This window comes from Eschrichtius robustus, chromosome Y (assembly GCF_028021215.1).
Source record: "Eschrichtius robustus isolate mEscRob2 chromosome Y, mEscRob2.pri, whole genome shotgun sequence".
In the NCBI taxonomy this organism is placed as follows: Eukaryota; Metazoa; Chordata; class Mammalia; order Artiodactyla; family Eschrichtiidae; genus Eschrichtius; species Eschrichtius robustus.
In genome coordinates, this window is record NC_090846.1 from 2,709,398 (window position 1) to 2,734,969 (window position 25,572).

The window sequence follows — 25,572 nt, forward strand, 5'->3', positions numbered from 1 at the left end:
AATAAAGTGGACTTCACTGGCATCACCCCTACACCCCAGGGTCCAGCTAAGAGGTTGATGCAGCCAACAAAATGTATCTTGGGGAAAGCTAGACTGGTGAGTGAGCGCCCAGCTTCCCCAGCTTCATGGGTCTCTACTAAAGAAAACCATTTCTCTCCTACAGCACCCAAGGTATTAAATCATTACCACCATGGTAGGAGAGGAATGAGATCAGAAAAGAGGCAGATAAGAATACCATAGGGCATTAAAAGGACTTGTTTCACAGCTGACTGCATTGTGGTCTCCCACTGGATGACCATCCACAAGGTGCTAGGAAAACCTTACACACAGAAATAATCCCAAGTGGACTATGGACACCCCCAATGTCCTGAATTCCAAACTTACACATTCCCAGATTCTTCTGTATGCTCCTGAGCACAGAGGTAAAAAAGACTGGGTACAAAGTCAACATGTGGAGAAAATAAGCCACTTCTGTGGGAAAGGGACAAAGCACAATCTTCACCTATATTGACACCGTTGGAAAAATATAAATTGGGTTTCAGGCAGGTGGCTTGGTGCATTGTAAGATGGAGAAAAGACATACGATTTTAAGAAATCTTCCACAAGAAGAGGCAAAAATCATGGGCACGTGTATTTAAAAGGGACAAAAAAAGCATCAGAATATACAGCACAACCACAGAAATGTATCTCTCAACTGAAGGTCACTGGAAAAGATTGGAGGAGGTGACTCCTACTTCAAATGTGGAACTGCAATATAAAACTCCAAAGAGCATGAAGAACCAAGGAAACATGACATCAACAGAGATCAAGATAATCCCTCAGGAACCAAATACAAAGATAGAGAACATCTGTGATGTTTCAGATAAAGACACAAAACTGATAGAGAAACACAAGGAGCTACAAGAAAACACAAGACAAATTCAACAAAACCAGGAATATAATAAATGATCAAATTGAGAAAATTTTAAACAGGTAAAAATCATTGAAATACACCAGAACTAAAAATTAAATGAATGAAATGAAGAATACAATAGATAACATCAACAACAAAATAGAGCAGACAGAAGATAGAATCAGTGAATTTGAGGGCAAAACCTTTGACAAAAGCCAGTCCAAGGAAAAAACAAAAGAAAACAAAAAACAGAAGAAAAAAGAACCAATAACAAAAAGAAAAAGAGAGAAGGAGGCCTACTTAATCCATGGCATGCCATAAAAAGAAAAGATATCAGAACCATGAGAGTACAGAGTGGAAGATATGGCAGAAATAATTGTTTTAAAAATAATTTCTAAAAAATTCCCAAACCTTGGAAGTGGTAAACAAAAACAATCCTCTAAAAGAAACAGTAGGAGTGACTGCCAAAAATCAATGGCAAAGATAGAATCCCAAAAGCATCAAGAGAAATAAAGATAGAAACTTACACTGGAAACCTTATTAGGCTCTTAGCAGATCTGTCAGGTGAAATCTTACAGGCAAGAGGAGTGTGGCATGATATATTCAAATTTCTGGAGAAACCTGAAACCTTCTGACCAAGTTGCCCTTCACAAAAATGAAGAGAAATTTCCCAAACAAATAAAAGTGAAGGATTTAATCACCATTGAGACTTGCATTACAAGAAATCCTGAAAGAAGTTCTCAAAGCTGAATTTCAATTACTACCATGAAAACATAAAAAATATACAACACACTGGTAAAGGTAAATACACAGGCAGACTGAAAAAGTGCTAAGTTTGTAATATCTTGTTGTCTTAAAATCTTGAACATAGTACAATCATTAAAGGAAAAGAATGTGAAAACTAACTATAGATACTATAATTTGACAATGAATATACAATGAGTAGGTAACTTGTGACAAAAAAATAAAACAGAGTTGGAGGGCAGAGTTTCAGCATGCAATCCAGCTTAAGTTACTATCAATGTAAAATGCACTATTACTTCTATAACATGCTATCTGTAAGTCTCACAGGGACCGCAAAGCAAAATCCTATACCAGAATTACAAAAGAAAAAGATAAGAGCATCAGAGTATATCAACATGGAAAACCACAAAGCCAAGAAAACAGACAAGAAGAGAGGAAGGTAACAATGGAACTACAGAAGAGTCAGAAGCAAAAAATATATAAACAATAAATGCTGGAGAGGATGTGGAGAAAAGGGAACCCTCTTGTCCTGTTGGTGGGAATTTAAATTGATACAGCCATTATGGAGAACAGTATGGAAATTTGTTAAAAAACTAAAAATAGAATTACCATATGACCCAGCAATCCCACCACTGGGTATATACCCTGAGAAAACCATAATACAAAAGGAGTCATGTACCACAATGTTCATTGCAGCTCTATTTACAATAACCAGGACATGGAAACAACCTAAGTGTCCATGGACAGATGAGTGGATAAGAAGACGTGGCTCATATATACAATGGAATATTAACCATAAATGAAAGGAAATTGAGTTATATGTAGTGATGTGGATGGACCTAGAGACTGTCATAGAGAATGAAGTCAGTCAGAAAGGAAAAATAAATACTATATGCTAACACACATATATGGAATCTAAAAAAAGTTTATGAAGAACCTAGGCATCAGACAGGAATAAAGACACAGATGTAGAGAATGGACTTGAGGACAAAGGGAGGGGGAAGGGTAAGCTGGCACAAAGTGAGAGAGTGTCATGGACATATATACACTACCAAATGTAAAAGAGATAGCTAGTGGGAAGCTGCCACATAGCACAAGGAGATCAGCTCGGTGCTTTGTGACCACCTAGAGAGGAGGGATAGGGATGATGGGAAGGAGACACAAGATGAAGGGTATATGGTGATATATGTATACTTATAGCTGATTCACTTTGTTATAAAGCAGAAACTAACACACCAATGTAATGCAATTATACTCCAATAAAGATGTTAAAAAAATTAAAAAGAAATCAATTACAGGAAAAAAACTGAAAAAATCACAAACACATAGAGGCTAAATAATATGCTACTAAGTGCTCAATGGATCACTGAAGGAATAAAGAGGAAATCAAAAAACACCTAGAAACAAATGGCAATGAAAACGAGACGACCCAAATCCTATGGCAAACAGCAAAAGCAGTTCTAATAGGGAAATTTATAGCAATATTCTTCTTAAAGAAACCAGAAATAACTCAAAAAACAACCTAACCTTATATATAAAGCAACTAGAGAATGAAGAACTCACAAAACCCAAATTTAGTGGAAGGAAAGAAATCATGAAGATCAGAACAGAAATAAATAAAATAGAAACAAAAAAAAACAATAGCACAGATCAATAAAACTAAAAGCTATTTCTTGAGAAGACAGAAAAAATAATTGATAAACCTTTAGCCAGACTCATCAGAAAGAAAGGGAGAGGAGTCATCTCAATAAAATTGGAAATGGAAAAGGAGAAGTTACAAAAAACACTGCAGAAATACAATGAATCATAAGAGTCTACTAAAGTAGCTCTATGCCAAACAAAAAAAACAAAACAAACAAACAAAAAAAAAAACAACAACAAAGGACAACGTGGAAGAAATGGACAAACTCTTAGGAAGGTAAAACTTTCCAAGAATGAACCAGGAAGAAATAGGAAATAAGAACAGACTAATCACAAGTACTGAAAATGAAAATGTGATTAAAACTCTCCCCAAAACAAAAGTCCAGACCAGATAGCTTCACAGGTGAATTCTATAAAACATTTAAAGAAGAGTTTACATCTACCCTTCAGAAATTCTTCCAAAAAATTGGGAAGAAGAATATTCCCAAGCTCATTCTAGGAGGAGCTCATCACCCTGACAAAGACAGGACACCATAAAAAAAGAAAAAAAGAAAAAGAAAATTACAGGCCAATATCAATGATGAACATAGAAGGAAAAATCCTGGACAAAATACTAGCAGAGAGAATCCAACAACACATTGAAATTATCATACATCATGATCAAGTGTCATTTATTCCAGGGATGAACGGATTCTTCAATATCTGCAAATCAATCAGTGTTATACACCATATCAATAAATTGAAAAATCAATACCATACGATCATTTCAACAGATGCAGAAAAAGTTTATGACATTATTTGAAATGGATTTATGATAAAAACTCTCCAGAAAGTAGGCACAGAGAGAGCCTACCTCAACATAATGAAGGCCATGTATGACCCACAGTGAACATCATTCTCAATGGTGAAAAAAATGAAAACATTTTCTCTGAGATCAAGAAGAAGACAAGGATGTCCACACTCACCACTATTATTCAACATAGAATTGGAAGTCCTAGCCAAGGCAATCAGAGAAGAAATAAAAGGAATACAAATTGGAAAAGAAACAAACACTGTAACTGTTTGCAGATGACGTGATACTATGCACAGAAAATCCTAAAGATCCCATGAGAAAATTAGAACTAATCAGTGAATTTGGTAAAGTTGCAAGATACAAAATTGATACACAGAAATCTCTTGCATTCCTATACACTAACAATGGAAGATAAGGAAGAAATTAAGGAAAGAATCCCATTTACCATTGCAACGAAAAGAATAAAATACCTAGGAATAAACCTACCAAACTGGGCAAAAGTCTGTACTCAGAAAACTGTAAAATACTAATGAAAGAAATCAAAGATGACAAAAACAGATGGAGAGATATACCATGTTCTTGGAATGAAAGAATCAATGCTGTGAAAATGACTAAATGACCCAAAACAATCTACAGATTCAATACAATCCCTATCAAATAAACAATGGCATTTTTCAGAAAATTAGAACGAAAAATTTTTCAATTTTTGTGGAAACACAAAAGACCACCAGTAACCAAAGCAATCTTGAGAAAGAGAAACGGAGCTGGAAGAATAATGACCTCTAACTTCAGACTATACTACAAAGCTACAGTAAACAAGACAGTATGGTACTTGCACAAAACCAAAATATAGATCAGTGGACAGGATAGAAAATGCAGAGACAAATCCATGCACCTAAAGCAACTTAGTCTATGACAAATGAGGCAAGAATATATTGACACAATGCAGAAAAGATGGTCTGTTTAAAAAATGGTTTTGGTAAAACTGGACAGCTACATGTAAAAGAATGAAATTAGAACACACCTGAACACGATACCTCAAAATAAACTCAAAATAAATGACCTAAATGTCAGGTCACACACTATAAAACTCTTAGAGGAAAACACAGGCAGAACACACTTTGACATAAATTCCAGCAAGATCATTTTTGACCCACATCCTAGAGTAATGAAAATAGAAACAAAAATAAACAAATGAGACCTAACTAAACTTAAAAGCTTTTTCACAGCCAAGGAAACCATAAACAAAACTAAAAGACAACCCACAAAATGGAAGAAAATATTTGCAAAGGAAGCATTTGACAAAGGATTAATCTCCAAAACATACAAACAGCTCAGGTAGCTCAATATAAACAAAACAAAAACAAAAACAAAAACAAACCTAATCAAAAAATGAGTGTAAGACCTATATAGACATTTCTCCAAAGACATACAGATGGCCAACAAACACATGAAAAGATGCTCAACCTCACTAATTATTAGGGAAATGCAAATCAAACCTACAATGAGGTGTCACCTCACACTGATCATAAGGGCCATAATAAAAAAAAATCTACAAACAGTGATGAATAGGGTGTGGAGAAATGTGAAAACCCTTACATTATTGGTGGGAATGTAAATTGATACAGCCACTATGGAGAACAGTATGGCGTTTCCTTTAAAAAAAAAAATGCAACTACCATATGACCCAGCAATTCCACTCCTGGGCATGTATCCAGAGAAAATTGTAATTCAAAAATACATTTACCCCAAAGTTAATTGTAGCAGTATTTACAATAGCCAGGACATAGGAGCAACCTATACACAATGAATATTACCTAGCCATAAGAAGGAATGAAATTGGATCATTTGCAGAGATGTAGATGGAACCACAGACTGTTACAGAGTGAATTAAGTCAGATAGAGAAAAATATTGTATATTAATGAATATATGTGGAATCTAGAAAAATGGTACAGATGAACTTATTTTAAAAGCAGAAATAAAGACGCATAGGTAAAGAACAAATATATGGATACTAAGGGGGATGGGGGGGTGGGATGAACTGGGAGATTGGGATTGACATATATACACTGCTATGTATAAAATAGATAGCTAGTGAGGACCTACTGTATAGCACAGGGAACTCCACTCAATGCTCTGTGGTGACCTAAATGGGAAGGAAATACAAAAGAGAGTGGATATATTTATATGAATAACTGATTCACTTTTCTGTACACCAGAAACTAACACAATATTGTAAACCAACTATACTCTAATAAAAATTAATTAAACAATTAAAAAAATAAACTTTTGTTCTGTTAAAAATACTGTATGTAGATAGATTGACTTCTACTATCAAAAGTCAGAGACCTGAAGAATGGATTGAAAAAGCAGATTAAAGAAACAAGACCAACTGTAAGAAATTTAATTTAACTAATGGACATGGGTGGAAAGTGAAGGAAAGATGAGATAATCTATGTACTAGAAACATAAAGAAAGAGGAGGTAACTATATTTGTATCAGACAAATAAACTAAGAAAAAATGGTAACAAAATTCAAAGGTCATTATAATATAATGACTAATCAGCCTATCAAGAAGATATGACAATGGTAAATATATAAGCACACAAGAATTTATCAGATTACCTATGTTTACTAATAGATCAAAGAAAGAAATGGATAACAATGGCATGATAGTAGGGAATTCAATACCACCTCTAGAAATAGAAAAATACATGCAGACAGAAAATTAACAAGGAAATGTTGAACTTGAACCACAGATTAAATGGACCTAACACACACACACATACACCAGTATATGTGTGCATATATATGTCACATTATGTAAAATATATATGTTAAATGACATGTTATGTATTTTATGGAAATAAACACATATACATATTAAAACATATTACATATATTACATATATTTAATCCATAGCAGGATATTACGCAGTTCTTTCAAATACATGTAGAATGTATTTATCAAGATGATATGATAGGCCACAAAACAAGCCTTAGCAAATTTAATATGACTGAAATCACAAGAATCTTTCTGACCACAATGACATAGAACAAGATATCAATAACAGGAGATAAGCTAAAAAATTTAAGAATATGTGGAAATTAACTAAACTCTACTGAAAAACAAATGGGTCAAAGAGGAAATCAAAGGGGAAATTTTAAATATTCCCAAACAAATTAATATGACAACACAATTCACTAAAATTTATGGAGTGCTGTAAGAGTAGTTCCTAGAGTGATGATATTAGTGATAAATGTGTATATTTAGAAAAAGAGAAAGATACCAAATACCAACTGACTATATAGCTAAAGGAACTTTAAAAAAGAATAACATACTAGAATAACCAAAAATTAGCAGAAGGAAGGAGACAAATATCAGAGCAGAAATAAATGAAATACAGACTAAATAAAAACTCGATTAAACTAAGAGCTGGTTTTTGAAAATATTAAAAAATATTGACAAGCTGTTAGCTAAACTAAGAAAAAAAGAATAACATGTAAAACCAGAAATAAAAGTCATGACTTTCCAAAGATACCCAAGAAACAAAGGATCATAAGAGATCATTATATACCAAGAAGTTGGATAACCTTGAAGAAATAGATACATTTCTAGAAACATACAACTAATAAATTAAATCATGGACAAATGAAATATGAACAGAAAATAACTAACAAGATTGAATCAGTAATTAAACCTCAAAAAAAAAAAAAAAAAAAAAAAGCCCAGGAACAGATGGCTTTCCTGGCAAATTCTACCGAATATTTAAAGAAGAATTAACACCAGACCTTCTCACACTTTTCCAAAAAACTGAAGAAGAGAGAACATGCCCAAAATCATTCTTGAGGCTATATTACCCTGATACTATCATCTGATAAAGATACTACAAAAAAAGAAAAAGAAAGAAAGAAATTGAGGGTCATATTCTTGATGAATATATGTGCAAAAATGCAAAATACAATACCAGCAAAACAAATTGAGTAGCATTCTGAAAGTGATCATTTACTATGATCAAGTGGGATTGAGCCCTGGGATCAAAGATGTTGCTCAATGCACAAATCAGTAAATATGGTGTTTTACATTAATGGAATGAGATGGGAAAAAATCATATGATCATTTCAGTAAGATGCAGGAAAAGACATTTGACAAAACTAAATATCCATTCATAATAAAAACTCTCAATAAATTACTGAAGAACATACTGTAACATTACAATGCCATATATGACAAGCAAACAACTTTCACAATGATAAAAGTTTGAAAGCTTTTCCCCCAAGATAAATAAAAAAGAAGGGTGCCAATCTCACCACCCTTATTCAACACAGGACTGGAAATCCTAGCTAGAGCAATCAAATAAAATAAAATCTATCCAAGTTATAAAGAAAGAAGTAAAATTGTCTTTATTTGCAGATGACATTATCTAGTATATAGAAAATCCTAAAGACCCAACAAAAAACTGCTAGAACTAATCAACAAATTAAGTAAAATTGCAGGATATGAAGTCAGTACAGGCATACTTCATTTTATTGTGCTTTACTTTATTTCACTTCAGATACGTGGTGATTTTTTTTTTTTTTTTTTTACAAATGGAAGTTTTGTACATGAAGTCTACTGGAACCAATTTTTTTCCAGTAACCCTTGCTCACTTTCTGTCTTTGCGTCATATTTTGGTAATTCTCACAATATTTCAAACTTTTTTCATCTTATTATACTTGTTATAGTGATCTGTGATTAGTGATCTTTGATATTACTATTGCAAAAAGATTATGACTCACTGAAGGTTCAGATGACGGTTAGCATTTTTTAACTATAAAGTATTTTTTAAATTAAGGTACATATGTTGGTTTATTTACACATAATGTTATTGTGTACTACACTAGAGTGTAAATATAAATTTTATATGTACTAGGAAACCAAAAAAAAATATTGTGGCTTGCTTTATTTCAATATTCACTTTACTATGGTGGTCTGCAATTAAAACTGCAGTATCTCTGAGACACGCCTGTATATAGAGAAGAGTTGTATCATTCTACACTAACAATGAAATACCTAAAAATGAATTAAAAGAAACAGTCTCATTTAATATTTGCACCAAAGACAATGAAAATCTTATGAATAAATTTAATCAATTAAGTGAAAGATATAAAAAAACCTATAAGATTTTAGTGAAATAAACTGAAAAAAACACAAATGGAAAGACGATGTTCATGAATCAGAAATATTATATTGTTAAAACGCTTATATCATCCAAGCCATCTACACATTTAATGCAAGCCCTACCAAAATTCTAAAGGCATATTTGAGAGAATTAGGAAGAACAATCCCCAAATTCATATAGAGTACCCAGAGACCCCAAATAACAAAAACAATTCAGAGAATAAAGAAGAAACCTAAAGGCATCAGATATCCTGATCTCAGAGAACACTATAAAGCTATGGTAATGAAAGCATTATGGTACTGAGCTAAAAAGACAAAAAGGGGGCAGAATTAAGATTCCAGATAAACATCCACATGTCCAGTCAACCAATATTTGATGACGGATCCAAGAACACTCAATAGGAAAGAACAGTTTCTCATAAGTATTTTAAGGAAAATGGGATAACCACGTAAGAAGAATGAAATTAGAACCATTACCTTGCAACACTCAGAAAAATGAACTTAAAATGGATGAAAGAATTAAATGTAAGACCTAAATCTGTAAAACTCCTAGACGAAAACATAGGGAAAACACTCTTTTACATTGGACTTGGCAACATTTTTTAATATGAAATCCAAAGAACATGCAACAGCAGGTATGGCCAAGATGGCACAGTAGAAGACCCTGAGCTCACCACCTGCCAAAGGAACACCAAAATTATTATTTACAAAACAACTATCTCTGAAAATGACCTGATGATTAGCAGAAAAGATATTTTTCACATAAAGTTGTAAAGAAGAAACCTCAGTGAGACGGGTAGGTGGGGAGGGGACACAGTATAGTCAAGACCCATACTCCCTGGTAGATGACCCACAAACAGGAGAATATTAACAATTTCAGAGATTCTCCCCAATAAGAAAGGTATCTGAGTCATTGATAGGGCTCCCCAATCCAGGGATCTGGAACCAGGTAAATGGCATCCCCACCCAGAGTGACTGGATTTGAAGGCCACCTCTTGCATTTGGAGAGGAGGAAGGCTGAGGAAAATAAAAAGACTCAGCTCTTAAAGGACAGTACAAATTCACACATGCTCCAAGTCCCAGAACAAAGGCAGTAATTTGAAAGAACTCTGGATCAGACACACTTGTTGATCCTGGAGAAACTCTTGGTGAGGCAAGAGGCAAAAGAAACAGCACCTAAGGACAAAGACAATGGCAGCAGCCATTTTTAGAAGCACATTTATGAGTACAGTGGTGTTGACAAACACCATTTTGGAGTCCTCCATGTAGTCTATTAGCACTGGGGTTTACCTACCCTGCAGTGAGATAGTACAAGCCTCAGGATACCACAGGCAAAGGACTTGTTCACTTACTTGGGAACCAGATTTTTACACCTGCTTCCCAAGGTATACCACTTGATTACTTGGCTCTGCTGTCTACTGAGGCTGACACTGGTGGTCTTAGAGAACTATTTTGCATTCACTACAATCTCTTGTCTAAGAGTCTGACTTCCAATCTGCCTGAACCTAGGTGCTGACTGAGATGCTCCCCTGTGAGAAACTGAGAGGTCTGGGCACTCTTTCAATTACTGGAAGCTATTAAAAATTAAAATAAGTTGCTGGGACAACTGAAAAGTGTGAGAGAAACCCAAGAGGTTGGGCAGGACTGAATGATAAGGTTCATAACCTAAAAGAGTACCTAAATGTATACAGGAATATTAACAGATGTAAAATAAGAAATAGAGAGCAATACAATAATAGTGGGGAACTCTAATACTCCACTTTCATCAATGAAATCTCCACAAAAATCAATAAGGTAATGTAAGACTTCTATGATATGATAATCCAGATGGCCCTAACAAATATATACAGAACATTCTATCCAGAAGCAACAGAATACACATCCTTATTAAGTGCACATGTAATATTCTGCAAGATACATCATATGTTAGGCTACAAAACAAAGTCTTAATACATTTAAAACTCTGAAAACAATCAAGCATCTTTGCTGAGTAAAATGGTATAAAACTAGAAATCAACTGCAGGTAGAAAACTGGAAAATTCATAAATATATGGATATTTTAAATCATGCTATTGAACAACCAGTAGGTCAAGGAAGAAACCAAAACAACAAAAAAAGTACATTGTGACATATAAAGGTAGAAATACAACATACCAAAACTTATGGGATGAAGTAAAAGAAGTCAGACAAACACAATTATAGAAATAAATGCCTACATCAAAAAATACAAAATTTCTCAAATAAACAATATAACAACACCAAAGGAACTACAAATAGTAGAACAAAAGAAGCCCAAATTTTATAGACAAAAATAGCAAAAATCAGAACTGAATTAAATGAAACAGACAATAATAAGACAACACAAAGAGACCATGAAAATGAGAGCTGGTTCTTTGAAAAAAAATCTTACAAACGTTTACAAACTTTTTAATAAACTCAACAAAAAAAAGAGAGAAAGGACTAAGAAAAAAATCAGATGAAGTAGGAAGCTTTCACTATATCTTATAAGACAAAAGTTTCACAAGAGACTACTATTAACAATAAAACACCAACAAATTTGACAACATAGAAGTCGAAAACTCCTTAGAAACAAAACAAAATAAAATATAATATAATATAAACAGATCGATAACTAGTAAGAACACTGAAGAAGTAATCAAAAACTTCCCAAGAAATAAAAGTCCAGGACAAGAAGGCTTCAGAAGGGAATTATAGCAAATACTTACAGAAATAATACCAATCCTTCTCAAATTCAACCAAAACACAGAAGAGAAAGGAGCATTCCCATGTCATTTTGTGAGGCCAGTATTAGCCATATACCAAAATCAGGTGACATTACAAAAAATAAAAAGGTTAGGCCAACATCCCTGATGAATACAGACACAAAATCCTGAAAATAACTAGCAAACTGAATTCAACAGTACATTAAAAAAATCACAAAAAAATGGTCAAGTGAGATTTATTCCCATTAGGCAAGACTGAGTCAACAACTAGTTGTCATCACTGTGGTACACAGGTTAACAAAAATGAAGGATACAAACCATATGATCATCTCACAGATGCAGAAAAAAACTGGACAAGTTTCAAAATCCACAGAAGAAAAGTACCTCAACATAATAAAGGCAATATATATGAGTAACCCACATCTAACGTTATAACTGTGAAAAGTTCAAAGGTTTTCTTCTAAAATCAGGAACAAGGCAAGGGATATCAATGTGCAATACTTTATTCAACATGATATTGGAAGTCCTAGCCAGAACAATTAGACAAGTAACAGAAATAAATGGTATTCAAATTAAAAATGAAGAATTAAAACTGTCAGTCTTTGCAGCTAACAAAATACCCTAGAGATAAAACCCTATTTTACATCTGGTAATGTATATATGAGAGAGTGGCAGGGACATATATACACTAAAAATCATTAAGTTTTCTGTGAATAAGAAAATCTTTCATTGTTCTAAAATAAGAACTAGAAAAAGGAATGAGACTATCTATAAAGCTATGTGTCTTGTGTACAGATTAAAGAAATTGTTAGTTTTTTTTTTTTAAACATCTTTATTGGAGTACAGTTGCTTTGCAATGGTGTGTTAGTTTCTGCTTTATAACAAAGTGAATCAGTTATACATATACATATGTTCCCGTATCTCTTCCCTTTTGCATCTCCCTCCCTCCCAACCTCCCTATCCCACCCCTCTAGGTGGTCACAAAGCACCGAGCTGATCTCGCTGTGCTATGCGGCTGCTTCCCACTAGCTATCTATTTTACATTTGGTAGTGTATATATGTCTATGCCACTCTCTCACCCTGTCACATCTTACCCCTCCCCCTCCCCATATCCTCAAGTCCATTCTCTAGTAGGTCTGTGTCTTTATTCCCGTCTTGCCACTAGGTTCTTCATGACCTTTTTTTCCCCTTAGATTCCATATATATGCGTTAGCATACTGTATTTGCTTTTCTCTTTCTGACTTACTTCACTCTGTATAACAGACTCTACCTCCATCCACCTCACTACAAATACCTCCATTTCATTTCTTTTTATGTCTGAGTAATATTCCATTGTATATATGTGACACATCTTCTTTATCCATTCATCCGATGATGGACACTTAGGTTGCTTCCATGTCCTGGTTATTATAAATAGAGCTGCAATGAACATTTTGATACATGACTCTTTTTGGATCATGGTTTTCTCAGGGTATATGCCCAGTAGTGGGATTGCTGGGTCGTATGGTAGTTCTATTTTTAGTTTTTTAAGGAATCTCCATACTGTTCTCCATAGTGGGTGTATCAATTTACATTCCCACCAACAATGCAAGAGTGTTCCCTTTTCTCCACACCCTCTCCAGCATTTATTGTTTCTAGATTTTTTGATGATGGCCATTCTGACCGGTGTGAGATGATATCTCATTGTAGTTTTGATTTGCATTTCTCTAATGATTAATGATGTTGAACATTCTTTCATATGTCTGTTGGCAATCTGTATATCTTCTTTGGAGAAATGTCTATTTAGGTCTTCTGACCATGTTTGGATTGGGTTGTTTGTTTGTTTTTTTTTTTTATTGAGCTGCATGGGCTGCTTGTAAGTCTTGGAGATTAACCCTTTGTCAGTTGCTTCATTTGCAAATATTTTCTCCCATTCTGAGGGTTGTCTTTTGGTCTTGTTTATGGTTTCCTTTGCTGTGCAAAAGCTTTTAAGTTTCATTAGGTCCCCTTTGTTTATTTGTGTTTTTACTTCCATTTCCTTAGGAGCTGGGTCAAAAAGGATCTTGCTGTGATTTATGTCATAGAGTGTTCTGCCTATGTTTTCCTTCTAAGAGTTTGATAGTGTCTGGCCTTACACTTAGGTCTTTAATCCATTTTGAGTTTACTTTTGTGCACGGTGTTAAGGAGTGTTCTAATTTCATACTTTTACATGTACCTGTCCAATTTTCCCAGCACCACTTATTGAAGAGGCTGTCTTTTCTCCACTGTATATGCTTGCCTCCTTTATCAAAGATAAGGTGACTTTATGTACATGGATTTATCTCTGGGGTTTCTATCCTGTTCCATTGATCTATATTTCTTTTATTGTGCCAGTACCTAAACTGTCTTGATTACTGTAGCTTTGTAATATAGTCTGAAGTCAGGGAGCCTGATTCCTCCAGCTCCATTTATCATTCTCAAGATTGTTTCGGCTATTCGGGGTCTTTTGTGTTTCCATACAAGTTGTGAAATTTTTTGTTCTAGTTCTGTGAAAAATGCCAGTGGTAGTGTGATAGGAATTGCATTGAATCTATAGATTGCTTTGGGTAGTAGAGTCATTTTCTCTATGTTGATTCTTCCAATCCAAGAACATGGTATATCTCTCCATCTATTTGTATCATCTTTAATTTCTTTCATCAGTGTCTTATAATTTTCTGCATACAGGTCTTTTGTCTCCTAAGGTAGGTTTATTCCTAGATATTTTATTCTTTTTGTTGCAATGGTAAACGGGAGTGTTTTCTTATATTCACTTTCAGATTTTTCATCATTAGTGTATAGGAATGCCAGAGATTTCTGTGCATTAATTTTGTATCCTGCAACTTTACCAAATTCATTGATTAGCTCTAGTAGTTTTCTGGTAGCATCTTTAGGATTCTCTATGTATAGGATCATGTCATCTGCAAACAGTGACAGCTTTACTTCTTCTTTTCCGATTTGGATTCCTTTTATTTATTTTTCTTCTCCGATTGCTGTGGCTAACACTTCCAAAACTATGTTGAATAATAGTGGTGAGAGTGGGCAGCCTTGTCTTGTTCCTGATCTTAGTGGAAATGGTTTCAGTTTTTCACCATTGAGGACAATGTTGGCTGTGGGTTTGTCATATATGGCCTTTATTATGATGAGGAAAGTTCCCTCTGTGCCTACTTTCGGCAGGGATTTTATCATAAATGGGTGCTGAATTTTGTCGAAAGCTTTCTCTGCATCTATTGAGATGATCATATGGTTTTTCTCCTTCAGTTTGTTAATATGATGTATCATGTTGATTGATTTGCATATATTGAAGAATCCTTGCATTCCTGGGATAAACCCCACTTGATCATGGTTTATGATCCTTTTAATGTGCTGTTGGATTCTGTTTGCTAGTATTTTGTTGAGGATTTTTGCATATATGTTCATCAGTGACATTGGCCTGTAGTTTTCTTTCTTTGTGACATCTTTGTCTGGTTTTCGTGTCATGGTGATGGTGGCCTCGTAGAATGAGTTGGGGAGTGTTCCTCCCTCTGCAATATTTTGGAAGAGTTTTAGAAGGATAAGTGTTAGCTCTTCTCTAGTTGTTTGATAGAATTCGCCTGTGAAGCTATCTGGTCCTGGGCTTTTGTTTGTTGGAAGATTTTAAATCACAGTTTCAATTTCAGTGCTTGTGATTGGTCTGTTCATATTTTCTATTTCTTCTTGGTTCAGTCCCGGCAGGTTGTGCATTTCTAAGAATCTGTCCCTTTCTTCCAGGTTGTCCATTTTATTGGCATAGAGTTGCTTGTAGTAATCTCTCATAATCGTTTGTATTTCTGCAGTGTCAGTGGTTACTTCTCGTTTTTCATTTGTAATTCTATTGATCTGAGTCTTCTCTCTTTTTCTCTTGATGAGTCTGGCTAATGGTTTATCAATTTTGTTTATCTTCTCAAAGAACCAGCTTTTAGTTTTATTGATCTTTGCTATTGTCTCCTTCATTTCTTTTTCATTTATTTCTGATCTGATCTTTATCATTTATTTCCTTCTGCTAGCTTTGGGGAATTTTTGTTCTTCTTTCTCTAATTCCTTTAGGTGCAAGTTTAGGTTGTTTATTCGAGATGTTTCCTGTTACTTGAGGTAGGCTTGTATTGTTATAAACTTCCCTCTTAGCACTGCTTTTGCTGCATCCCATAGGTTTTGGGTTGTCGTTTCTCCATTGTCATTTGTTTCTAGGTATTTTTTGATTTCCCCTTTGATTACTTCAGTGATCACTTCGTTATTAAGTAGTGTATTGCGTAGCCTCCATGTGTTTGTATTTTTTATAGATATTTTCCTGTAATTGATATCTAGTCTCGTAGTGTTGTGGTCAGAAAAGATACTTGATATGATTTCAATTTTCTTAAATTTACCAAGGCTTGATTTGTGACCCAAGATATGATCTATCCTGGAGAATATTCCATGAGAACTTGGGAAAAATGTGTTTTCTGTTGTTTTTGGGTGGAATGTCCTATAAATATCAATTAAGTCCATCTTGTTTAATGTATGATTTAAAGCTTGTGTTTCCTTATTTATGTTCATTTTGGATGATCTGTCCATTGGTGAAAGTGGGGTGTTAAAGTCCCATACTATGATTGTGTTACTGTCGATTTCCCCTTTTATGGATGTTAGTATTTGCCTCATGTATTGAGGTGCTCCTATGTTGGGTGCATAAATATTTACAATTGTTATACCTTCCTCTTGGATCGATCCCTTGATCATTATATAGTGTCCTTCTTTGTCTCTTGTAATAGTCTTTATTTTAAAGTCTATTTTGTCTGCTATGAGAATTGCTACTCCAGCTTTCTTTTGATTTCCATTTGCATGGAATGTCTTTTTCCATCCCCTCACTTTCAGTCTGTATGTGTCTCTAGGTCTGAAGTGGGTCTCTTGTAGACAGCATATATATGGGTCTTGTTTTGTATCCATTCAGCCAGTCTGTGTCTTTTGGTGGGAGCATTTAATCCATTTACATTTAAGGTTATTATCGATATGTGTATTCCTATTCCCATTTTCTTAATGTTTTGGGTTTGTTATTGTAGGTGTTTTCCTTCTCTTGTGTTTCTTGCCTGGATAAGTTCCTTTAGCATTTGTTGTAAAGCTGGTTTGGTGGTGCTGAACTCTCTCAGCTTTTGCTTGTCTGTAAAGATTTTAATTTCTCCATCAAATCTGAATGAGATCCTTGCAGGGTAGAGTAATCTTGGTTGTAGGTTTTTCTCCTTCATCACTTTAAGTATATCCTGCCTGTCCCTTCTGGCTTGCAGAGTTTCTGCTGAAAGGTCAGCTGTTAACCTTATGGGGATTTCCTTGTCTGTTATTTGTTGTTTTTCCCTTGCTGCTTTTAATATGTTTTCTTTATATTTAATTTTTGATAGTTTGATTAATATGTGTCTTGGTGTGTTTCTTCTTGGATTTATCCTGTATGGGACTCTCTGTGTTTCCAGGAATTGATTAACTCTTTCCTTTCCCATATTAGGGTAGTTTTCAACTATAATCTCTTCAAATATTTTCTCAGTCCCTTTGTTTTTGTCTTCTTCTTCTGGGATCCCTATAATTCAAATGTTGGTGCATCTAATGTTGTCCCAGAGGTCTCTGAGACTGTCCTCAGTTCTTTCCATTCTTTTTCTTTATTCTGCTCTGCAGTAGTTATTTCCACCATTTTATCTTCCAGGTCACTTATCAGTTCTTCTGCCTCAGTTATTCTGCTATTGATCCTTTCTAGAGTATTTTTTAATTTCATTTATTGTGTTTTTCGTCATTGCTTGGTTCCTCTTTAGTTCTTCTACTTACTTGTTAAATGTTTCTTGCATTTTGTCTATTCTACTTCAAGATTTTTGGATCATCCTTACTATCATTATTCTGAATTCTTTCTCAGGTAGACTACCTATTTCCTCTTCATTTGTTAGGTCTGCTGTGTTTTGACCCTGCACCTTCTTCTGCTGTGTGTTTTTCTGTCTTCTCATTTTGCTTATCTTACTGTGTTTGGGGTCTCCTTTTCACAGGCTGCAGGTTCGTAGTTCCTGTTGTTTTTGGTATCTGTCCCCAGTGGCTAAGGTTCATTCAGTGGGTTGTGTAGGCTTCCTGGTGGAGGGGACTAGTGCCTGTGTTCTGGTGGATGAGGCTGGATTCTTGACTTTCTGGTGGGCCTGTGGCTGCACACCCTTGTGGCTCCAAAGCTTCCCCCCTCTGCCACACGCAGTCTCCACCCACGAAGGGGCTTCCTAGTGTGTGGAAACCTTTCCTCCTTCACAGCTCCCTCCCAATGGTGCAGGTCCCGTCCCTATTCTTTTGTCTCCTTTATTTCTTTTTTCTTTAACCTTAATGCACAGAAGATTCCAAAGTCCTGTGTTACCACTAGTTAAACAACAGGATAATGTCTTGTTAAAAAGCACCCTGAGATAAATAATTCCTTACAATCACTGATAATCAAGCTTCCAATATTATGATGAATTAGGAGGTTGAATCTCATTCTTGTCACATAACTTAAAATGAATCAGAAAAAATTTTTTAAATACTTGTTTTGCACAAAACTTGAAACTATACCAAGAAGTCCAGCTGGCTTATTAGGTCTTTTGTTAATAAATGTTTCAAAAGCTTCTTTCATAACAACAATAAACAATAAACTTCCCATTATTCAGAAAAGAGTTTTCAATAATAAAGTGAATCTTATCTTTAAATCCAGAAGTGTTTGCACCATTGTCTTCTCCTTCTCTGAATTAATAACTATGTTGCTACCAAATTTCTGAAAAATAAAATTTCTTGAGCTTATTATAATCATACAGTAAGTAAAATCACCATAAGTTTAATAGAGAATTTAACTTCAATTATAAGAAAATGCCAGAATATCAATTATATACTAAGCCTCAAAACAAAAATGTATCATAAGATAAAAATGAAGTACAATGGAATTAAAGCCAATGGAACTAAATGTAAACCAATTGAGTATCTGGGTGGAGAATGATTTAGAAACCAACAACCAAGGTCATCATGATATCCAGTGGAAATATTAGGGATAAATAAGCAAAGAAACCTGTAAGTAGAAAAATGAGTTAATTGCTAACATGAGCAAAAAATTCAAAAGGAAAAATTAATTATGTTTTTACATGGTACTGCAATGACTCAGAATTACATACACATAACAGAATAATACTAGTACATTCAAGAATTAAGATGAAAACTGAAGCAAGAGAAACTACAATCCTGCAGTCTGTGGAACAAAAACCACATTAACTGAAAGATAAACAAGATGAAAAGGCAGAGGGCTATATACCAGATGAAGGAACAAGAAAAAAAACCAGAAAAACAACTAAATGAAGTAGGGATAGGCAACGTTCCAGAAAAATAATTCAGAATAATATTGTGAAGATGATCCAGGACCTCGGAATAAGAATGGAGGTAAAGATTGAGAAGATGCAAGAAATGATTAACAAAGACCTAGAAGAATTAAAGAACAAACAAACAGAGATGGCCAATACAATAATTGAAATGAAAACCACACTAGAAGGAATCAATAGCAGAATAACTGAGGCAGAAGAATGGATAAGTGATGTGGAAGATAAAATAGTGGAAATAACAACTACAGAGTAGAATAAAGAAAAAAGAATGAAAATAATTGAGGACAGTCTAAGAGACCTCTGGGACAACATTAAATGCACCAACTTTCTAATTATAGGAGTCCCAGAAGAAGAAGAGAAAAAGAAAAGGACTGAGAAAATATTTGAAGAGATTATAGTTGAAAACTTCCCTAATATGGGAAAGGAAAGAGTTAATCAAGTCAAGGAAGCACGGAGAGTCCCATACACGATAAACCCAAGGAGAAACACGCCAAGAAATGTATTAATCTAACTATTAAAACTCAAATACATAGAAAACATATTAAAAACAGCAAGGGAAAAGCACCATATACCATTAAATGTAATCCCCTTAAGTTAACAGCTGACCTTTCAGCAGAAATTCTGCAAAAAAGTAGGGAGTACCGGGACAAATTGAAAAGGATGAAAGGCAAAAACTTACAAGAAGTTGTAACTGTACCCAGCAAGAATCTCATTGAGATTGGATGGATAAACTAAAATTTTTACAGACAAACAAGAGATAAGACAACTCAGCACCACCAAACCAGCTTTATAACAAATGGTAAAGGAACTTCTCTAGGCAGGAAACACAAAGGAAGCAAAAGTCCTTCAATAACAAATAAAAACAATTAACAAAATGGTAACAGGAACATACATATTGATAATTACCTTAGAAGTAAATGGATTAAATGCTCCAACCAACACACATAGACTGGCTGAAGGGATACAAAAACAAGACCTTTTTATATGCTGTCTAGAAGAAACCCACTTTAGACCTAGGGGTACATACAGAGTGAAAGTGAGGGGATGGAAAAAGACTTCCCATGCAAATGGAAATCAAAGGAAACCTGGAGTAGCAATTCTCATATCTGACGAAATAGACTTTAAGATAAAGACTATTACAAGAAACAAAGAAAGACACTACATACTGATCAAGGGATCAAACCAAAATGATAATATAGCAAATGCAAATACTTATGAACCCAACATTGGAGCACTTTGATACATAACGTATATTCTAACAACCATAAAAGGGGAAATTGACAGTAACACAATAATAGTAGGCGACATTAACACCCCACTTTCACCAATGGACTGATCATCTAAAATGAAAATAAATAAGGAAACATAAGCTTTAACTGACACATTGAAAAAGAGGGGCTTAATTAATATTTTTATGACATTCCTTTGCAAAACAACAGAAAGCACTTTCTTCTCAAGTGCTCATGGAACATTCTCCAGGATATATCATATATAGGGTCACAAAGAAAGCCTTAGTAAATTTAAGAAAATTGAATTGGTATCAGGTATATTTTCTGACAACAGTGCTAGGAAACTAGATATGAATTTAAAAAACTGTAAAAAGTACAAACACATGGAAGCTAAACAAAATGCTGTTAAATAATCAAGAAATCACTGAAGAAAACAAAGATGAAATCACAAAATAACTGGAAAAAGATGACAATGAAAATACGACCACCAAACGTATGAGAGGCAGCAAAAGCAGTTCTAACGGGGAAGATTATAGCAATAAAATCCTAAATCAAGAAACAAGAAATCCCTCAAATAAACAACCTAGCGTTACACCTAAAGCAATTAGAGAAAAAAGAACAAACAACAAACAAAACAAAAAAAAACGATTAGCAGGAGGAAAGAAATTATAAAGATCAGATCAGAAATAAATGAAAAAGAATGGAGAAAAGAAGAGCAAAGATCAGTAAACCTAAAAACAAGATCTTTAAGAAGATGAATATAATTGATAAACCATTAGCCAGACTTATTAAGAAAAAAAAATGGAGAAGATTCAAACCAACAGAATTAGAAATGAAAAAGGGGAAGTAACAACTAACACTGCAGAAATACAAAGGTTCATGAGAGATGACTACAAACAACTTTTGCCAATTAACTGGACAACTTGGAAGAAATGGACAAATTCTACGAAAAGCACAACCTTCCGAGACTGAACCAGGATAAAACAGAAGCTATAAACAGATTAATCACAAGCACTGAAATTGAAATTGTGACTAAAAATTTCCAACAAACAGAAGCCTAAAACTAGATGGTTTCACAGGCGAATTCCATCAAACATTTAGAGAAGAGCTAACACCTATCCTTCTCAGACTCTTCCAAAATATAGCAGAGTGAGAAACACTCCCAAACTCATTCAACAAGGCCACCATCACCCTGATACCAAAAGCAGACAAAGAGTCACAAAAAAAGAAAACTACAGGCCAATATCACTGATGAACTTAGATGTCAAAATCTCAAAAATAAATACTAGCAAATACAATCCAACAGCACATTAAGGGGATGATACACCATGATCAAGTGGACGTTATCCCAGGAATGCAGTATTTTTCAATATATGCAAATCAATGAAGGTGATAAAACATACTAACAAATTGAAGGAGAAAAACCATATGATCATCTCAATAAATGCAGAAAAATCTTTTGGCAACATTCAAAAATCATTTTTGATTAACACTCTCCAGCAAGTTGGAATAGAGTAAGTCTACCTCAACATAGTAAGGGCCATATATGACAGACCCACAGTGAACTTTGTTCCCAATGGTGAAATACTGAAACCACTTCCCTTAAGATCAGGAAAAAGACAAGTTTGCGCACTGTTACCAAAATTATTCAACATCGTTTTGGAAGTTTTAGCCACAGCAATCAGAGAAGTAAAAGGAATCGAAATTGGAAAAGAAGAAGTAAAACTGTCACTGTTTACAGATGACATGATACTATTCATAGAGTATTCTAAAGATGCTACTGGGGCTTCCCTGGTGGCGCAGTGGGCTTCCTTGGTGGCGCAGTGGTTGGGAGTCTGCCTGCTAATGCAGGGGACACGGGTTCAGACCCTCGTCTGGGAGGATCCCACATGCCGCGGAGCAACTAAGCCCGTGAGCCACAACTACTGAGCCTGCGCGTCTGGAGCCTGTGCTCCGCAGCAAGAGAGGCCGCGATAGTGAGAGACCCACGCACCACGATGAAGAGTGGCCCCTGCTTGCTGCAACTGGAGAAAACCCTAGCACAGAAACGAAGACCCAACATAGCAATCAATCAATCAATAAAAATAAATAAATCTTAAAAAAAAACACATCCTTATAAAAAAAAAAAAAAGATGCTACCAGAAAACTACTAGAACTAATCAATGAATTTGGTACACAGTGACAGGATACAAAGTTAATGCACAAAAATCTCTTGCATTACTATGCACTAATGATGGAAAATCCGAAAGAGAAATTAATGAAACACTCTCATTTACCTTTGTTCCAAAAAGAATCACATATTTGGGAGTAAACTTACCTAAGGAGACAAAATACCTGTGTGAAGAAAACCATGACACACTGACTTAAGGAATTAAAGGTGATACAAAGAGTTGGAGAGATATACCATGGTTTTGGACTGGAAGAAACAACATTGCAAAAGTGACTATGCTACACAAAGCAATCTACATGTTCATTGCAATCCCTCTCAAACTACCAATGGTATTTTTCACAGTAGTAGAACAAAATATTTCACCATTTGTATGGAAACACAAAAGAACCTACCTGAAGAGCCAAAGGAATCTTGAGAAAGAAAAACAGAGCTGGAGGAATCAGGTTCCCTGACTTCATACTATAATAAAGATCTATAGTAATAAAGATGGTATGGTACTTGCACACAAACAGAAGTGTAGATCAATGAAACAGGACAATAAGCCAGGGATAAACCCACACTCCTTTATATTTGATAAAGGAGGCAAGAGTATACAATGGAGAAAAGATAGCCTCTTCAATAAGTGGTTCTGGGAAACCTGCACAGCTACATGTAAAAGAATGAAATTACAACACTTCTTAACTCCATACACAAAAATAAACTCCAAATCAATTAACACCTAAATGTAAGTCCAGACACGTTAAAACTCTTAGAAGAAAACAAAGGCAGAACACTCTGTGACATAAATCACACAAAGACCCTTTGGGACCCACCTCTTAGAGAACTGGAAATAAAAACAAAAAGAAACAAATGGGACCTAGTGAAACTGTAAAGCTTTTGCACAGCAAAGGAAATGAAAATCAGGATGAAAAGACAACACTCAGAATGGGAGGAAATATTGGCAAACGAAGCAACTGACAAAGGATTAATCTCCATTGAGTTTATGCAACTCAATGTTAGAAAAACAAACAACCCAATCCAAAAATGGACAGAAGACTGGAAAAGATATTCCTTCAAAGCAGATATACAATTTGCCAACAAACACATTAAACAATGTTCCACATCACTAATCATTAGAGAAATGCAAATCAAAACTACAATGAGGGAAGAGCTTCAAGATGGCCAAAGAGTAAGAGGTGGAGATCACCTTCCTCCCCACAGATATATCAGAAATACATCTGCACGAGGAACTGCTCCTATAGAACAACCACTGAACGCTGGCAGAAGACCTCAGACCCCCCAAAAGGCAAGAAACTCCCGCACGTACCTGGGTAGGGCAAAAGCAAAAAGAAACAACAGAGACTAAAGAATAGGGATGGGACCTGCACCAGTGGGAATGAACTGTGAAGGAGGAAATGTTTCCCCACACTAGGAAGCCCCTTCACAGGAGGAGACTGTGTGTTATGGAGGGGGGAAGCTTCGGAGCCACGGAGGAGAGCCCAGCAACTGGAGTGCAGAAGGCAAAGTGGAGAGATTCCCGCACAGAGGAGCAGTGCTGACCAGAACTCCGCAGACTGAGAGTCTTGTCTGCTCACCTGCTGGGGAAGGTGGGGGCTGGGACCTGAGGCTGCAGGTTCAGTTGGATACCACGGTGAGGACTGGGGCTGGCGGCATGAACAGAGCCTGAAGGGGGATAGTGTGCCACGGCCAGCTGAGAGGGAGACCGTGAAAAGTCCTGGAACTGCCTAAGAGGCAAGAGAATTTTTCTTCCCTCTTTGTTTACTGGTGCGCGAGGAGAGGGGATTAAGAGCGCCACTTAAAGGAGCTCCAGAGACGGGCATGAGCCACGGCTATCAGTGCAGACCCCAGAGACTGGCATGAGATGCTAAGGCTGCTGCTGCTGCCACCAAGAAGCCTGTGACCAAGCCAGGTCACTATCCACACCGCCCCTCCTGGGGGCCTCTGCAGCCCGACACTGAGAGGGTCCCATGAACCAGGGACAACTCCCCTGGAAGGACGCACCGTGCACCTCAGGCCGCTGCAAATTCACGCTGGGCTCTACCCCTGCAGGCTGGCCGCACATCCGCCCCCCTCCCTCCCCCCGGACTGAGTGAACCAGAGCCCCAGAATCAGCTGCTCCTTTAACCCCATCCTGTATGAGAAAAAAACAGAGGGCCTCAGGAAACCTACACGCAAAGGAGGGTCCAAATCCAAAGCTGAGCCCCGGGAGCTGTGCGAACAAAAAAGAGAAAGGGAAATCTCTCCCAGCAGCCTCAGGTAAAGCAGATTAAATCTCCACATTCAACGTGAAGTACCCTGCATCGGTGGAACATCTGAATACACAATGAATCATCCCAAAATTGAGGAGGTGGACTTTGGGAGAAAAATTTATTATTTTTTCCAATTTGTCTCTTTTTGTGAGTGTGTATGTGTATGCTTTGTTTGTGATTTTGTCTGTATAGCTTAGCTTTCACCATTTGTGCTAGGGTTCTGTCAGTGTATTTTGTTTTTTTTTTTTTACTTTTTAAAAAAATTTATAAATGTTTTCTATTTTAATAACTTTATTTTATTTTCTTTCACTTTATTTTGTTTAGTTATCCTCTTTCTTTGTTTCTTTCTCTTTTTTCTCCCTTTTATTCTGAGCCATGTGGATGAAAGTCTCTTGGTGCTCCAGCCAGGAGTCAGTGCTGTGCCTCTGAAGTGGGAGAGCCAACTTCAGGACACTGGTCCACAGGAGACCTGACAGCGCCACATAATATCAAAAGGAGAAAATCTCCCAGAGATTCCCATCTCAACGCCAAGTCCTACCTTCATTCAATGACCAGCAAGCTACAGTGCCAGACACCGTATGCCAAACAATGAGGAAGACATGAACACAGCCGCTTCCATTATCAGAGGGGAT

General features: G+C 35.7%; 1 pseudogene; it reads right to left on the minus strand.

The window, feature by feature from the left end:
• The window catches only part of LOC137757640 (uncharacterized), a 92,777-nt pseudogene extending 68,024 nt beyond the window's left edge, over window positions 1-24,753 (minus strand).
• Between the last annotated feature and the right edge of the window lie 819 nt (window positions 24,754-25,572).